Here is an 11,823-nt window from a genome sequence, read left to right as displayed (position 1 = left end):
ATATGATTATATTGTGACCCCTTAGACTCCTAAATATACCAAGGAGGTCTTATCATTTTTATCATCCAAGAATTGTTCATTTATGTAATGTAAAGGAGGTTTTTGCCTCGAAGAGACTAATTTTTAAGTCGGTGATCTATATTTTATTCTATTTTGTGACCTAGTTGCATAACAATATGCCATAACATGACATAGATAAATCTAGCATACAAGATTGAGTTCCAACACCTACAATTACAAGATTTCTAAAAGGGAAGAAACACATATGAAAATGATACACAAATACAAGAACACATGCTTCACATATCAATGCTTGGAATCACCACAAACTTCTTCCTTAGTCTGTTAGAACAACATACATGTCATTAAGCCCCAAAAATTGCAAAACTTGTAGAGATATTGCAACCTCTTGAATATAAAATAGAACCCTTACAAATAAGTATCTCTTCCCTTTTATAAGGAGAGACCTAATAAAAAACAGTTACAAAATATCTTCTAGTACGACATATGGCTAAACTAATCAGTTGTGCAAGCGTGTTGATAGCCTAACCACTCTAATCATTACATAACAACTTGATTCTTTCTTGAAAATAAAATATATACAATTTTTTTTGAAATGGCAGAGATGTGATATGATTTTGGATTAGAAAATATTTTCAATGTTGGCTCACTTGATCCTTCGAGGTGGTCCTAGGCTCCACCACTCAGATTCACAATGGATTAATTAACTGGTGAAAGACTTGTTAGTCTCTAGCTAAGAACCCAACGTAATCATATAAGAGTGTATTCTTTGTAAGCCTCTCCAAATTTGGGGTTTTAAGCACTAGTAGAAAATGATGAAATTAGTGACTAGGTGACTAAGAAAGTTAGTCACCGCCATTATTTCAAGTGAATTGCTACTAAATTTGAGCAATTTTAAGTGACCAAACTAAAAATGACTAAAATAAATGACTAATTTAGTCTAGGGATAAAATATATGACTAGATAATAAGTGACCAAACTAAAAGTGACTAACTTAAATGACTAATTTAGTCTGGGACTAAAACATATGACTAGATAATAAGTGATAAAATTAATAATGATTAACTTAAATTAATACTATAGTCCAAGAATGAAAATATTACTAAATAACAAGTACAACAAATATATGAATTGCTCATTTATGTTAGTAATTCTTAATTATGTCACTCCAAAAATGGAAAATTGCAATTTTGATATTGAAGTGTTACATTTCACTACATCTGTCTCTGAATCCATCTGCATTGTTAAAATTTACATACAAATGGGTCTATGAATCCATCTACAGTGTTAAAATTATGAATACCCTTTTCTGTCTAAATTTGAGCACTGCATATGGATTCAGAGACCCTCTTCTTTGAATCCATCTGTAGAGTTAAATTTATAAACAAAGGGATCTTTGAGTCCATCTGTAGTGTTAAAATTTAGAGACCCCTTTAAGAGGGTCTCTAAATCCATATGCAATGCTAAGTACATAAAAATGACTCAAAATGACTAAATGTTCTAGTCATAAAAACATCTGACATAAAAATGACTCACAATGCACATGTGTTATCTTGAATCCCTTCTAACAAAAACTATTATCAATTGCATTGTGAATAAAAGGTGATATTAGATTACTTGTACTATGAAATGTTTGATTTAAAGCATTTACTTATAATAGTTCATGAATCTTTATGAAGATAATTTTCATAAATCCTTTGGAGTTAAGATGTTGTGCGTTACCTTCATTTTGAACATATTCTAGAATATTGGCCTGGTTGAAATCTCCGTGAAGCATAACATATGATAAAAAAGAAATGCTAGTAAAGAAACAAAATTGCATAAAAGTTTTTATTTCTTCTATGTTATTGTTTCCTATGCTACCACCTTACAACGTTTACTTTGAAACATGTGGTGCAATTGCTAGTTTTATATGTTTGATGAATACAATGTTAGAGTTTATATGGACTAATTTGTTATTGCCTTCTTGGGTGAAATTCGTATACACTCCAAGACAAAAGAGGGGCATGAGACATTACATTTGAGGATGGTGAAATAGGTGTTGCAAGAGAAATAATTGTATGCCAAGTTGAGCAAGTGTTCTTTCTATCAAAGGAAAATCCATGATTTAGTTCACAATGTCTTAGAGGAGGGCATAGCAATGGACCCATGGAAGATGAATTAATCCATCAAAGGTTGGCCATCACCAAACAATATTTCAAAGGTGAGAATGTTTATGGGTTTACCTATTTACCACATGATATTTATTGAAGGTTTCTATAATATTGTACATTCAATTATTTCATTGCAACATAAATGAGTATAGATTGAATGGACTACAAATTGTGAAGATAATTTTCAATAGCTAAAATATTTATTAACCAATGCACCTATTCTAAAGAATGTAGATCCAAATGAGGATATTCTAGTGTGCATAAATGCATGTAAAGAAGGACTTGGTGGATCCCTTATGTAAGATAGGCATGTCATATGAATTGAAGAAAATCAAAGAACATGAAAGAAATTATGCTACCCATGACTTGGAGCTTACAACTATTATCCATGCATTGAAAATGTGAATACATTATCTTATGGGATGAAATTTTGAGTTGAAAATAGACCATAACAGTTTGAAATACCCACATAGACAAATTAGATGGTTGGAATGCCCTAGTGAATCTGACTTTGACATCAACAACATTAAGGGAAAAGAGAATAAAGAGGTTAATGCACTCAACATTAAGAGGGTGCATGTAATGCATGATGCTATAGCTATTAGCATATATAACATAGACTTAAAAAGAATAATTTTGGAAGATTAGGATCAAACTAACACTATTTACAAGTTAAACAAGGCTTACAACAAGGTAATTCACACCAAAAATTTAAATACTTCATGCTCGAAGAGGATGGAAACCTCTTGCAAATGAACACAAGTTTATGTTCCTAATTCTCAAGAATTGGGAAATTTGGTGATAAGAGAAATTTATGATGCACCATATGTTGTGTTATCACTTAGAACTATAAACATATGTATATAATCCTTTGTCCAAGTTTAATGTCAAAAGTTGGTGTCAAATGGTTTTTGTCCTATGTTTCTTACTTAGGGTTGAAGTTTTAAAGGTGTTTGATGTAATCGTTCTCTAATCCTATTGGTCATCCTCCATCATGATTGCTAAAGCCATGTCTTGTCTTATCCATGTCACCGATCCTTTCCGTAATTTCGCAGCGCAGTCTCATTGGTTAGTTTTGCAGTGTAATCATTGTTTAGCCATTTCGCAGCGCGTCAGCATCAAGCCGTTTCGCAGCGCATTATGCCAATTCATAACTAACTGCGCTACGAAATCGCAGATTCGTGCATTTTGCAGCGTATATTCCTCAAAGGGTCAAGTCTGTTGATGAGTCACCACTTCCGTCCGTTCATGTCAGTGGGCGTACCTCCCAAACACTCATTAACCATCACTCCACCAATAGATTTGTAGGCATGCACATAAATATTATTCAAATGGGTTTTACCGTGCAAGGATTTTTTATGATGATCGTAGATGATGCATAAATGACCAACCTGTGTGATGAGATATTTGAGTTTGCAAGCAAGCCCGAGTTTTTCAAGTGAGCCTGATTACAAGCGAGCCCGCGTTAAAAAGAATTGAATTACCATTTGAGTTGAAGCTGTTGGCCATTCTCTGTGTGAAAATTTCAAAAGAGAAATGGAGAGGAAAGAACATAGGTCTGGAAAATGTCAGAGAACAGAGCCTGAAGGTTTGGACCTTGCATTAAGAGATGAAGGTGTGAAGAAAGCCTTCAAGGATGCCGGCTGTTGGAATTTCTGTAAGAAGCTGCAGGGTGGCCATGCTCAGGTAACAAAGGATTTTGCTTTAAACTTCACGGGTTTGAATTCTAAAATAGCTATGTTAGAAGTTCAAGTGTCTCCGGAGGCAATTGCTGCTGTAACTGAGATTCCAAGAGGGGGGCAAGAATGGTTTAAGAACTTTAAATTTGATATGAACCCCTGCAAAGAGTTTTTAAAAGAGGAATATGTGAATGAAGACCTAACAAAAGCAGTGCCTAGAAACTATGTTAAGGAGCACTATGCCATTCTTCTCACCTGTATTCAGAAGTACTTAACCTGTGAGGGAAGATACAATAAGGTCTACTCCTATCACTTCAAGTTGCTGTTACATTTTACTGGTAAAGCATCCATAGATATTCCCTTTTACTTGTTTCGCAGTCTAAGCAAAATGTGTGACAAAGTGAAATTAAGGAAGGATGACTGTGAAACATCGTTATTTCACCATGGTTTGGTTAAATTGTTGGTTTTGGATGGTCTTCAGAAAATAGGTAGGGATTGGAACTCCTTCATCTTCATGGCTGGTTTCCAGAGTAAAACAGGTCTTACTCCACAGCCGATTAGTGACAAAAAAAAATCAGTTGAAGAACCCACGATAGCTGAGCTTCGAAAGGAGGCAAAAGATAAAAAGAAGGCCAAGTCATAGTTGAGAAAATCAGTGAAGCCACTGATCATTAAAGAGCAACCTCAGCCATCATCAAAAGAAGAAGCTAAGCATAAGAAAGCTGTACCTGGACCAAGTGGATCTGAAACAGTGTCAAGAGTTAGGACAAGGAGTCAAATAAGCAAAGAAAAAGGCAAAGCATTAACTGTTGAGGAAAGCCCGATATCTAAGGCCAGCTTGAGTGATTTTCTTGAGGCCATTGAGTTTGAGCAGGTTGAACCGGTGCATATTGAACCAATGCACATTGATTTGACTCAATCATCACCAGAAAGCACTAAGAAATCTAAAGCTTCAAAAAGACTGAGGTTTGATGAACCAGGTGATGAATTTATCTTCAAACCAAGAAGACCTGTTACAAGAAAACAAGTAAGGGAAGCTGAGAAACTACCTAGAGCAGAGGAAGTTGAAAAATTGCCCAGAACAGAGGTAGCAGAGGAATTGTCCAGAACAGAGGAGGCAGAGAAAATTAAGCAAAAAGACAAGAATAGAACAGTCATTATTTCCCAAGGAGGTAACATTATAGCTATAAAGAACCAGTTGGAGGCAGCAAAAAATGTAATTGCCAAGGTGAAGAGTGCCACTAGGGAGTCTGCAGTCAGGTATGCAAATTATCGAAAAGCTGTTTTGAGAGGAAGTAAAAACCTAGTAAGCCAGGTGGATTCAGTAGCTGATGTTTACACATGGACTGTTCCAGCTCTCAAACAGGCCAAATCCATTAGAAAAATAAACATGCATTTAAGAGCTGAAAACAAAGCCTTGAGGAAGGAGGTTGCAGACTTAAAGGCACAGCTAGGTCAAATAGCTGCTAACTGATGTTGAGAAAGGTGTTGTTCTAAGTTTTGTAAAATTTTGCTTAGTTTCATTATTTTGAGGACATATAGATCTCTGCCACATGTAAAGGAGGTTTAAAAAATTAAAGGTCCAAGCAGTAAATACCTCAGGGCAAATACACACTGTTTTAGCAAATTCAGCAGTTTCGTAGCGCGCTACGAAACTGCTGTAGGTGTTGTTTTTTAACGCAGACAAACAGTTTGATAGGATGATCAGAAATTTTCAAAGGAAACATCTGAGGGAAATTTAGGAGACCAAATGAAGATAGCATAGCCATTCAAATGATGACAGGTGTACCTTTGTAAAAGTGAAATGTTTTGGCTCAAGTTAAAGTTTTGATTATAAAGGCACTTATTACCGGTCATTAGGGTTTGGAAGGAGTTGCATACAAGGAGACTTGGCTTGCACACCTGTCCATCAACGAAGCCTCCAACACATCTGGAAACATGGTGGTGCTCTACATTTTTGGGATATTAAAGAGCTGGAGACATGCTGCTGCATTTTCGAATAAGTGGTGGAAGACTGGAACCGGAAAAACAGGGGTTTTCTCCTAACATCACTGAACCATCAAAGCATTCAGCATCCAAAGCTAGTATGGGACATTGAACCCTTTTCTCAGCCATCTCGGCCAAACTAAAAGGAGACAGGTGTCAAAGAACAAGAAAGAATCATTCTACGAGGAGGATAGAATTAGAGTTATAGTTAAATTAGGACTCTTTAAAATTCCAGTTTAGCACTTATTGTATTTAATGAGTTAGTTCAATAGTGGATAGGGGTAATTAGTGGCAGTCATCGAGCTCCCCTCATGCTGGAGGAGGAAGCTCAAAGTAGTTAAAGTTATGTTTCTATATATAGATGAAACTTTTATGTAATGAGGGTTGGATATTTGAGAAAGCAGAGTGTTATTTTGGCTTGTGTACAAACTCATTTTCAGTAATACAAGTGACTGCTTTTCTTCTCAGGATTCATACAGTGTTTCAAATGCTCAAGATATGTGGTTTTGTTTTATCCTTTATGTTTTTACAGTTGTATAGATACACAATCACTCAGAATTCACTTTGCTGCTCTGATTTCCTGTGTGTATTTGTAAGCTGAAGTTTCCATGAGATGTGTTTTGAGTATTTAAACATTACATGCCCTGACTTCTATGTATGAGTAGTGTTATAGTTTACTGAAGGATGATTAACTCCATAAGCCCAATGGAAGTCTTTGTAATGTCTGTCCAGCCAACATATTTGTTAAATTTACTTTGCAAGAGTTAGCCATCTTATCAATAGTCAAAATCAATAACCTTTTGAGAGAGCCCTCTCAGGCTAAGGAGGCTAAGCCTTAGTCAAAAGTCTGGTTTGAAATAGTTGCACAGAGTCTACCTGATCAGCAGCCTTTCAGTGCTTGATTTTGTGATAACATGTTGGACACTAGGGTACCAGAAAACTATTGTAGCTCTAAGAATCCAGTATCTTTGACTTAGTATGAAAAACATTTGGTTTATTACATAGCCAAATGCATGTAATGTTAGAAGGTAAAGGCTAAACATAGACATCCAACATGATTTCTATATCCATTGTCCATTCCTAAATGCAAATGACAAATTGTTACCATAAATTTCATCACCAAGCTACCAAGGATAACAAGGTGAGAGGATTCCATCATCGTATTGATGGAAAAGCTTACGAAAGGAACACATATTATTTCAATTAATTTGATTGATAAAGAATCTAATATTGTGGAAATTTAAATAAAAATGAAATTGTGAAGTTATATTTTAAGTTGGGATACCCTAGAAAACAAAGTGATTGTTGGGCTATATGTTATAAAATAAAGTAAGAAAATATGTTAAAGATAAGTACAAATATGAAGGATAAATAAGATAGATAGAAAGTCATGCAAAGAAAGGAAAAATCCATAGATAAGTTAGATTGATTGGGCATGTGTTTTTCAAAGTGAAGGCTATAACGTGCTCACTAAAATTAAGAAGCTACCTAGAATTGGTAACACAATATTGTGGGCCATTTGAAATCATAGATAGGATAAGGTTGGTTATATACATTCTTGCATTATATGCATCCATGAATATTCATAAAAGTGTTTCATGTATATTTATTGAAAAAGTATGTGCCTAATCCTAACCTTGTGATTGATTAGACTATGGTCTAGGTGGAGCACAAAGGGGACATTTTGGTGGAGCAAATATGAATCTTAGACTCAAAATTTGAAGTGCTCCTGTACAAAGCGATTATCTTGGTAAAGGTCCAGTGGACCTACTGTAATCCTGAAGATATCAGATGGGAGCATGAAGAGGCTATGTGGGAGGACTACCCATAGCTTTTTGCATATTTTGAGGAAATATGAATGTACATTTGTGCATAAATTACTAAAGACTTCATTTTTTATAGCTATTATTACTAAATTCCATAGCTTGGATATTTCATGTCCAACCAGTGGTTGATCCCTCAAAGGTAAGTGGGACAACCTAAAGGATTGTGATGGAGAGAAGGGAGTACTCTTCCTTGGATTATGTAGGTTGAGGGGAGTGAGAGTTGGGCATTTGGAATTTCTATAGGAGTTACTAAGTTGTTAAATTATAGAGTGCTAAGATGTAATTTTTTTATGTATATACATGTAAACCTATATGGTGATGTGCACCAAATATAGTGAAAAATTGTAGGGGGAGGAAGACGTAACACCCCAGTTTTGATCACTAGATTAGAAATGTATAATTTTAAATATGATGAATGTGTAAATGCCAAGATATATAATATGTAAAAATGCAACCAAATATCACTAGCATTATTGGATTTCAATGGTTTCATTATGTAAGGTGACCAGTGCGTGAAACTCGCAATAGCCGGGAGGAGACATCAAAAAAAAGTATCCATGTTAAGGGTTGGTGTGGTCTAGGCCTAATGTGGTCTTCAAGTGATTCTGATGGCTTAGATGCCCTAGGTTATGGTTTCTTAGATCACACGTTAGTCCCACAAGTGATGGACACAATATCAAATAAAAAATTATATGTAAACATTTATATTGAAAATAATAATATAAAAATACATCACTGGTTATAAAATGGACAAGAACATATTCATGGAGGACCTATCATTCCATAAAGGAGGGGGATAAAATAGGGTCCAAGGGTAAATCACACATGCCTAAAATCCCATGTTATTAGCATAAATTAATTTTCATTACCATATAATCCCCATTTGACTTATTAAAACCAATCATTGAATGCATTTTTGAGGTTGGTAGAAGAGTCATATCAATTAATTATTGAAGCATGGGCTAAGTACACTCATGAGGGGAGTGGTTTTATTGAATGCATGTAAGAGGTGGGTGAGAGAGTCATCTCACCTAGATGTGAGAACATGTGATGAGTAAAATTATCTTTTGAATCGTTCGAGTCAAAACATGCATAAGAAAAGGAATTTGAGTAGAGGAGATAGCTAACTTTCAAAAAGCAAGAGGACAAAAAAACACTAGAGTTTTGGTGATACAAGAGGAGAAAATAAAATTTGTGTTGAAAACCAATCTCTGGTGTTGATATTTATGATAATAACTAGCTTTTCATGTTTTTGAGGGGCTCTCATTTAGAAATCACTCAAGTGATTGTGTAAAGGTTGTTGTAAGTGCTCCACTAGTAGCTAGATTTCCTAAATCCCATAACTAAGAGATTCCTTACCAATCTATGTTAGAGCCCTAGAGGGGATGGAGATTGTCTAAGGGACTATGATACATAGAAATAAATATCATCCTTAGATTGTGAAAAATAATGGGAAAAGGCGCTGCCTAGTAGGAATTATTGTAGGGGTCTCACCACTCTTAATTTACTAGGTATTGGTCTCTTAGTGTTGACTATAGACATCCATAGGAGCATGCTCACCTTTGTGGAATCATAGCCCTAGATTAGGGGTGGCCTATTGTAAAGATAATTAGTCCAAAAATAACTATGGTTGGATGGAATATTTAACATTTGTAGCTAGTTGTGTAAAACATTTATAAGGATAAATATTCCAATCACTTTCTTATTTAATATGTAAATGTTATGCTTCAATGTTATGTTATGTATGTTTAAATGTTGTTGTGCATGATTAATTCATCTACATTCATGAATTTTAAAATCATGGACAGTCACATGAGCCTATATGTTAGAGAACATACATTCATTTCTTTCAAAATGGTATTAGAGTTGGATTTATGTTAACATGCCTTAGACTAAGGGTCTAGGTATGTCACTCATCTCAAACATCCACAAAGAAATGCAAATAAAATACCGAGACAATAGATAAAGTAAATCTTAAATGAATTCCAAAGAACAATTATTGGTTTTTATTTATCTCGAAGTGGATTTTTTATAGTTTACAAAGAGATAATCAATTGAGGAGTCAATCCTTAAATTTGGCATGCATACAAATTAAAAGCTAGAATAAACAACAAAATATGCAACTATCTAACAAACTAGCATTTAAGATTTAGAAAGGGATCCTTCATGGGAGGTGAACTACTAATGATGATGCTCCTTGGCGATCATGGCCTAATGTGTCACATTAGGTCCTCCCAGCTTAGATTGGTATTTTCCCCACATTCTTCTCAATTTAGTGATGGAGCTATGTATGTGAAATTGCTACTAGATAAGTTAGCACTAAAATTTCGAGCGCTACTAAAAATGATATGATGAACAAAGTTACAATGACGTGCATGAGAATATGAATCAAACCCTGCTCAATGTGTAGATGCAAAAAACTATGCTATGAAAAAAAAAAAAAAAACTGTTGTTGTAAGATACCAAAAACTTAACATCTTAGTGTGCCCATCCAAAAATTCTAATATATAAAGTGAAACAATAATCTTATCCAAGATGTAAGAACTCATTGTGTCAAATATATCACTCTTACATCTCAAATATTTAAACTCTTAGAAAATTTAGACCAACAAAATAATCAACATTTCACCATTAAAAAAAAGTTATTATTTTCCACACAATTAAAAAAAAAAAAATTCCCAAAAAACAAATGTTAGAAAATATTACTTCAAATATATCTATCCCTCCCAAAATTTAACACATTGCTCAAAATTTGGCACCTTGTTAAACATATTTTAAACAAATTTTACCATGATCTAATGTCCACCAATAAACAAAGGCCAGAACAATAGTAGTTCAGCACAGTAATATCGATCTCCAATCTTCCCTCCGAATATATGGAAACAGTTACAGGCCATTGGATCGATCTTTAGGATATCTAGATCGATTCCTATTCTTCTAATCGATTGAACTCTGACGCGTTAGCTGCAGATTTGTTCTACGTTTTCACAGGAAATGCTACAGTGATTCACCAGCAGTTAGGGTTTGAGGGTTGAATTTCAATATCGGAGGATCTGTTCAAGTGGCTGACTTTATAACCCTAAATTATTTTCTGCTTATTTTTAAGTGTTTTCGCTTCTCACTGTCTTGATAGGAGAGTGGATTTGATCGTCTTGTTGTGGCTACAGTCAAAGTCTGGCGAATTTTCATTAGAATTAATGGCCAATGCGAATTAATTGATGTGGTAAGTGTATTGCGTTGTGTATAACTTCAAAGAAAAATGGCTTCTAAATATGCAAATCTCGAGAAGCCTGTCTTTACAAAAGGTTGACCAACTGACACTTGGGACATCTAGGCACAATCTGGTTGTGAAAGTGCTGAGCGCACAACTTGTTCTTGAAAAAGGCTGTCGGATGCGTAGATGCGTATTGCAGAGACCTGATGCTCCGATCCGCCAGATGCGTAGATGCTTTTTGTGGAGACCTGATGCTCCGATCCGTCAGATGCGTAGATGCGTATTGCAGATTGCCTAGTAGGAGATGAAACTGGGCCGATTCTCTTCATTGCGAGGAATATCATGAAGCAAGGAACTATAATTATCTTGCGTAATGCGAAGATTGATATGTTTAGGCGGTCAATGAGACTGGGGCACGATTGAGGCAATCGAGCCTGCAGATTTTGTTGTGAAGGAAGACAACAATCTTTCACTTGTTGAGTATGAGTAGGTTGATGTGCCGGAAGATTAAACTTTTTTAGTTGACGCAGGAGCTCTTATAGCATTACAGTTATGTAATAACACTTCAGATTGATATGAGGTGGTATGTTTTGATGTAAGACTCAGCCGAAACATAATTAATTTTCACTATTCCAGCTACAGAGGAGAGGACACGGTTAGAGTCAATTATCCGTGGAGATTTTCGGACATTCCATATATTAGTGGCACAGATGAATAATTGGAGGTGAGGGGATCGATTTCCATGACGCCAATCTGGTAAGTGCATAAACTTCAAAGCATTTTCTTTTGGCATTTACGTTGGTTTGATTCCTCTGCAGTAGCACAAATTTGGGTGTAATTAGTTTTTAGCAATAAAAATGGATTTTTATCTCCAGAGTTTGTTTAGTTTGTATGTTGCATGCTTCGCTCTCTCTTAATCTGTTCCATAATATCCCACCCAAACC

At 35.2% G+C, this 11,823-nt stretch overlaps 1 pseudogene; it reads left to right on the top strand.

Moving 5' to 3' along the window:
* The first annotated feature begins 10,924 nt into the window (after positions 1-10,924).
* On the top strand, positions 10,925-11,390 carry LOC149238449 (uncharacterized protein At4g28440-like; annotated as a pseudogene).
* Positions 11,391-11,823: the final 433 nt, after the last annotated feature.

This window comes from Pinus tabuliformis, chromosome 8 (assembly GCF_031772625.1).
Source record: "Pinus tabuliformis cultivar Carrire ecotype Pingquan chromosome 8, CPIR1, whole genome shotgun sequence".
Lineage (NCBI taxonomy): Eukaryota > Viridiplantae > Streptophyta > Pinopsida > Pinales > Pinaceae > Pinus > Pinus tabuliformis.
The sequence above is the reverse complement of the archived record's forward strand: the minus strand, read 5'-3'. Positions and strand labels throughout refer to the sequence as shown.